General features: G+C 41.1%; 1 long non-coding RNA gene across 5 annotated transcripts in view; it reads left to right on the top strand.

The window, feature by feature from the left end:
* LOC147755747 (uncharacterized) overlaps positions 1 to 6,924 on the top strand; it is a 27,068-nt gene extending 20,144 nt beyond the window's left edge. For 2 of the 5 annotated variants that reach the window (XR_015326985.1, XR_015326986.1), the window contains exons 2-4: positions 4,693 to 4,775; positions 5,074 to 5,223; positions 6,555 to 6,924. This is a non-coding gene — a long non-coding RNA (uncharacterized LOC147755747). Of the gene's footprint in view, positions 1 to 4,692; positions 4,776 to 5,073; positions 5,224 to 6,554 lie in introns of those variants that run through there. The other 3 variants (XR_015326984.1, XR_015326983.1, XR_015326987.1) reach the window with 3 other exon arrangements.
* Positions 6,925 to 7,237: the final 313 nt, after the last annotated feature.

The raw sequence follows: 7,237 nt of genomic DNA on the forward strand, positions 1-7,237 counted from the left end.
ATATATGCGATGCGCTTGGTGACTTTTTATACTATAGCCGCTGAGATCACCGCAAACTTCGCCTGTTACATGGCCGACTTCAAAGCGTCCAGGGAGGAGCGTAGGTGTTGCATTGTTTTGGGTGGGTTACAGAATCATTGTTCTCCTACCTCACGGTGTAAAAGTCCTGTGTGTCATAGCTCGGGTATATTCGGCTCAACTTCTTTCTACTACTTTCCGTCGCTTTTAACCCGTTTGAGGTGTATGTACACTGCAGATAGTCTCTTCATCATCCCGACGATTTTACCTAAACCTAGTGCACAGGAAACTTCATAGAGAACCTCCAATGTATTCGGATGTGAACAAGTTCAACTTGCCTGGTAAGAGACTCTGCTATGAGACTTAGTGCCGTTGCAATAGCTGGACTTTACCAGCTGTTTACCATCACCATTCCGGACATCCATTTTAGAGAGTTTGTAAAGCAGGCCGTTGTTGTTGTTGTTATCGCGAACACTGTTATTGTAGTTGCTGGACCAGCGAATAAGATGTACATGCGGCTGTTACTATAGCTTTCACGTGAGTTCGTTCTATGTGCACTGTTTAATATAGCATGCATATGCCATGTTATATCAGAGGATAGTCTGGCCGTTGTTTGTATGTCTGCGTTCTCAAGCCTATGCTCCGCTGCTTCATTGTTTCTCCGTTGTCCCATACTCCCGTGCTCAGTGATGTTGTAACTTATCTTCTTCCTTCAAGACAAACGAATGCTGAGTCCTTTAGCAAGCCTGGGGCTTGGACCCAGGGACGTGGGCTCTTTTAAGAAGGGGTCCAGAAGGCTTGGGCTCTTTTAGAAAGAGACGTGGGTTAGTATCGCTCTTGTATCGGACTGGTCCAGGCCAGTCCCGTCTCGTTTTCCAAATTGTACCAACTATAGGGGGGGACAGCGATGCGGTTAAATCTAGCGTAAGACGGCTGTCCAAACTGGCAGCATTGGTGCTGCTGGAGAAAGCTTGCCGGCGCGTGAGACCATTGAACGAAAACCATTGTGCCCATGTCACAGACTGGGTAAGCGATCCCAGAGACATGCTAATGTTCGCCTTCCAAAGGCGCCGTGCAAACGTCCTGTGTCGCGCTTTACAGAAGGTAGGAGTGTATCGCTATTCCCTTCGTTGCTGGCTAAAGCTTACTATAGTGGTTTTGTGCCTGTGTTTCGGCATTGGCTTATCACTGTGTGAGTTCCATTGAAATTGAATAGTCCTTCAATTCAGTTCAAGTGCGACGTCAGTTAACGTCAATTTGTCTTCACGCTCACGGGGTTTGCTACGTAAGAGAATTACTTTACACAACTATAATTAACAGGAAGCAAATTAATACTCAGGTTACCAGGGAGTAGTAATCAGAATAAGTATAGCTCTACAGATTAGTAGAATTTTGTTTATGTTTCTTAAAATTACTGCTTTCTCACCATGATATATCAAAGTTAATAAATCGATAAAATTGCGTTTTCGACACCTTTTAGAGAAATAATCAAAGCGTACTTAGTGTTTACCTCGAGATAACTTATTAATTTCTAACTTATTCATACTTATTTAAACTTAAGTTATCAGATCGTAGAAATGTGAAGAGGACGCGCTCATAGGAATATACTATGAATCTATATAAGAGTTTGGTTCCACTCTTTATTTCACCAACACTTACCTATGTGTGGTGCATTCGGAGAATCTGTATGATACTGCCTTCTGTATCCCTTTGGTCGAAGTCACTTTTTTAGAAAGTCGCCTGCGATGTTTGTGCCCCAAATATTTTCCATGCACGTCTCCATGGTGAACATTTCCATGCAGTTTAGCACGGCGTGGAGCCAACTGAAACGCCGTAGGCAAATCACGTCTTTCTCCTTCGTTCATCACACGAAACGGTCCTACTGTAACAGACGCGTTTTTTTTTTTCTCTACACATGCAGGCAGGCAGGCAGGCAAACTAATGCATGTGTTTTTGCCTAAGACAACAAGTGAGCCCTTACGCTTGGAACTCCAGCCTGTCAAACGTGTTCTGGAACAAGTACTTGTGGAAATCACCAAAAAGATCGTTGCCGTTTGCTGTGCGTCGAAGATAGTGTTGTTCTGGGATTCGATAGTAATGTTTGACCCAATAAATAGGGATAAGGCTTTAAAACATTGCTCACAAACGCAAGTTTAAGTAACTTTCTTCTTTAAGAAGCTTCGCAGATCATCTCAAAAACAGATGTAGTAGATAGAAATCTATTGGATGCCTTCAACATTTGCTGATCGATAATGCAATCACAGCCTTCGATAATCTTAACTATAGCTTCAAAAGCAGATCTAACAGTATCCAGTTCTATGAGCCACTAGATGCTAGCTTTTACAGCATAACATTGCATATTCCTATTTGAACTACAATAGCGAAATGAAATTGCATGGAACATATAGATGCATGCGATTATACATCGCTGGACCAGGCCAATTATATGCAGTTAACCAATTCAGTGACCTTGCGCCCGACCGAAGCCTTTTTCAGCCTCGTGTTACCTACCCTTATTTGTGCACTGCTTTTATACTAACATTAAACCTATGAACCATATCTCTAACGCGATTTTTCAGACTAATTATTCTGATCGGTCACTGGTCGAACAGCCATGTACGAATTGATCCAACGATAACACTGTATAGCAAAAAGAGATATGGTGTGCATATATTCCCAGCGCCGTTTGTGCACAATGAACGTCTATCATCTGTTTTAATACTTTTCTAGAATGTAATAATAACCGAAATTAAATTACACATATGGTATAACAACTGGAGCGTAAATTATAGATATTATTATAGATAACAATGTAGTAGTATGTTTTTTTATACGTTAGAAAAATAGATAATTATATTACGGGTGGTTGCGAAACGTGTTCAGTCCACTGAGGTGCAAGCCTTTGGTATACAAATGATTTAACAGAGAATTCTGTCGATTAGTTCGCATAAGCTGTTACACATAGCATGATTTATTCGGCCCCTTATACACAGATTTCAGATATAGAAATTATGATATTAGGAGCGTTCACAGCGCGTATCTCTGCATTCGCCCGCACTACTGGGTCCGCTCCCGGTCAGCTGACGACCGCAAGACGTCGCAACGCAAAAAAGCGATTTATTCGGGATACTACCCGGATCGCAACCCGCTCTACGCTCTTGTCAACGCAAGGCTCCAACCACAACGGGGCCTATCGGCTGTCACAATCCAAGACCATAACAGAGGATGTCGTATGCTACTTTATGAAGACGAGATTGCAGACAGAGACGGACATAGCGTGACCAGGCTGAAAGCATTGCGGCCCCCGCAGAAAGGAGGCTCGAACGGGCCGTCCCCTGCACTAGTCCCTGTCTGACTGACGCCGAGACTACGTCCTACTTTTCCGAAACGCGAGTACTGCGCCACGGTCACGTAGTTCATTAAGTTACCACAAACGCACGATTCTCTGAAATTGTCTAGAAGCGCTTTGAACGGATCCCGGCACGTTTCAACAGAAACCACTTTTCCTGGGTGAACGCCTACTGGTCCATACCCCTTTGGGTAGCGTTTAATAAGCTCCTGCGAAAAATTGTGCCCCGTATGAAAATGGCACAAACGAACGAACCTTAAACTCGTCCCACGTCTTGAGACAGGCCCTAACGCCACTACCCGTAGATACCTACTTCTGTCGTCCACAAGCCATTTCCACCGTCTCTTTCACACGCTTCACTATAAACTGTAGCTTTGGGGCTGGGCCACTTCGTCCATTCTCTATTTAACTAATCTTTTGACAATTCGTCTTCGCTCGCTTCTTTCTACTACCCAATTGTATTGACGACCCACTGTTACCGTCACCAATTCAATCCATTATTCTATACCTCGCCTTTACATAGTAATAATACGTTGGACTCATAATACGTCTCAACTGTTTAACACTTCAGCCTTTAACATATATGGGCCTGTGGTGCTAAGTCAACCAGTTTCATGCTGCCAGCAGCTAAAACAGATAAAAAGTAGTGCCCTCGTGTATTCACCAACGGGAATGTCAAACATCCAGGCCCAAAATTATCCTTGTCAAGGAAAGTGCGTTTCTGAATCGTTTCATTAGAGAACGCGGCTGCAAGATATCAGATGAAAAGTCTGAAGTGTGGTCCATATTTAATAATTAAGTACCAGAGATTCTGCTGATACAATATCCAGCGTAGCAGGACTGCTCTAACCAAATCTCAATGGGAAATTTATATTATTAACTTATAGTAAATTAATATAAAAATATTTGAAATTAATTAATTAACTGTAGAAGATGACTTGGGCGTTTTTTAATGCATTAGTTCATAAAGTACGGTGCGATATAGACATTTATCATGGTTTGAATACGAAGGAAGGACACGTAGGTAATGAAGCCAGTTAGAGCAAGAAAACAGAATTTGTAAATGGACCGCAGAGAACAATTACACAAGATGCGTTTATTTCTTACGAAAGGGGCTGGTAACTGCCCGCTTGCTTACCTTATTGTATACTTATATTTCTGTATACTTATATATAAACGTCAAAAGTTCAATTTTCCGGTAAAAAATGCATATAAAGTATCGAAATATTGGTTGTGCTATAGGATAGGCCGATGCGCGTATTCATCATAAAAAACATTGCCTTCTATTTGACATATCAATTATTGACTGCCCGTTCGTTTTACAGTTATCGACTACATCGCTAGGGTCGGTGAGAAATTGTGTCTGAGCAAGTTCTTCATGATAAGGTCGGTTCTGTTATAAATAAAGGTAATTAGTTATTATTATAATTTAGATAGGATGCCTTGCTCGTCGAAATTCATTCAAACTCGCCACGCAGGACAAATAGTTTATAGCATCATATACGGCTACTTCGATTGTCCGCAAACAGGCTAAATTTCCTAAACTTCAAAAAGATTCCAAACCCGTTGCTCTTGTGCAATTTAAAGGGCCTTAATTCGTTCCTTATTGATTCATGTTTTTTGTTTTGCTTGCCTGACTAAAGTCACTATTCCTTATTTATCTCCGGTTTTTGTTCTCCTCGCTTAAACTGCTACTTCTCTGACAGAACCCTAACGATTCGAAGAGATACGTAGATATGAGCGACGATGAACGCGCTGAATTTTGTAAAAAATGGGAAGAGGCAAAAAAAGGCATTGAAAGCAGACTTGGTGCCGGCGAAAAATTCGATTGGAACAAATTCGTAGAGGTATTCGAGGTGCGTGCTATCAGATGAACCTATAAGTACTTGTACTTTGCGAAACAATAGTATGGAAAGAAGTTTAATTATTTTATTTGTTTTTTATTTTTACATTTGATTAGCTAAAATTGATAAGAGCGCGTCTGATTCCAGTCACCACTCCATCCGTGTGCAATATTTTTGCCTACTTGCGTTCTGTGTGTTAGATTTATATAAGTAAGTAAACAATGGAAACGTAAGAACAAAAAACGGCGCTGAGTTATTTACAGTCTATTATTTAGTATAGGAGACTACAGGTCTGCTGTAAGGAGCTACGTCTGGCTCTTTAAACGTATTGCGACAATGCCTTTTTGTTTGTAAGTACCGCCAACTTTTCAATAGCTTGAAAGTGTTTAAACTAAAGAAAAGTCCAACGACTAGATATGATGGCTGTCATACTACTAAAGTCGATACGTAATAAAGCCACTTTTTATATTGTACGCACGTTACTAACCTGACCGAAGTTTCATACAACCGATGAAATGTAAATTGAATATCATTAGCACAACTGCCCGTCCCATACCAAATCCGCAAGACAAAGACATGCGTAGACGATGTTATATACAGATGTATCCCATAAAGAATCAACAGCAGTCGAAGAAGTACCATCTCGAGTTGGACTCATTTCATCCGATTGATCACCCATTATTTTGCCATATATCTCCTGTAAATTTACTTGCATCTATCAGTAATTTATCCAAAATTCCCAGTGTCTATAAAGAGTGGTTTTATGATTCTTTTTTTCCCATTCGTGCCACGAGCGCAACTGCTGTGGATGCAGCCGTTGTTACTATCAAAATTTTGCTGGACTACATGACCTATATGGCTCCAGCAGTGCTTCTTGCTCTGCTCAGCAATACCGACATACAGAGCCGTCTGGGGACAAAATGAGTAAAAGATCTTCTCGTTGCCTGCATTAGGCTTTTTTAAAGCCTGGCAAGAAAAAGCTAAAACAAATACTTACCAGCTAACATCCGTCTGTATGACAGCGGCCGGTGAACGGGTCCGTCACTCACTACTGGCCATTGCTTATAGGGTAAAGTAATTCTACATAGCTTTGTAGTTTGCACATTAGTAGCGGCAAACGAGGTAGTGAACGTCATCATTGTACGACGGAAAGCGAGTAAATAATTGAACGATGTCTCCCTTAGGATATCTTTTTTCCCTGGTTTTTGTTATCGTTCTTTGTCTCAGCAATACTATTCTCTGTCCAGCTATATCTTCCTCTGGTAGATATTCTTCAGAAGCTTCAGCTTTATGGGCTGGAACATGATGATTTTTTTGCTGATGAGTTGTTGCTTGCTTTTCAGCAAGAGACTGATGATAGCGACCCCGGCGAGTCTGTCGAACGGCGTAGATGATCAGTCTTCATGTCACGCAACTAAAAATCGGCGTTTCTTGACTACATTACTTAAAGAATTTTTTGAGCACGCAAACTTGTCAACGAGGCCGATAGATTAATAAACAGCAAACGGACGGATGATGACTGAGAGCACTGGATTTTCGAACTCTTGATTTTATCTTCATTTAAAGGGACGAGAAGGACAATATGCGTCGCCTTCTTCTTAGGCATAAATACACAGTGCTGAATCCTCCTTAACTAGAGAGACGCACGCTTGCCGCAAAACAAGTTCCGTAAAGAGTGTTACGGGTTTAGCCAAACAAAAAAACAAGCTAATAAAAATCATCTTAAATAATATAATAATAAAAAATAACTTCGTTTTAAATTAGAAACAGAATCTGGAGCTGTTAGTAGAATCGCGTACGTTATAAACATTAGCCTGACACGACAGCAAGCAACAAAGATGCACGATGCTTCAATACAATGCGAACCTATTAGGCCAATAGATCTCGTGCTCAAGTTTTTTTGTTATTTCTGCTTTCCTACCGAGTCTCGATTATATATACGGCTCGAGTCTTTTTAAATAGGTAGAATTCACTCCATAGCAACTCCAGTTCATAAGAGAAATAGCAAACGCAGCAGCACCGATCA

Source organism: Varroa destructor, unplaced genomic scaffold (genome assembly GCF_002443255.2).
Source record: "Varroa destructor unplaced genomic scaffold, Vdes_3.0 BEIS01000004.1, whole genome shotgun sequence".
In the NCBI taxonomy this organism is placed as follows: domain Eukaryota; kingdom Metazoa; phylum Arthropoda; class Arachnida; order Mesostigmata; family Varroidae; genus Varroa; species Varroa destructor.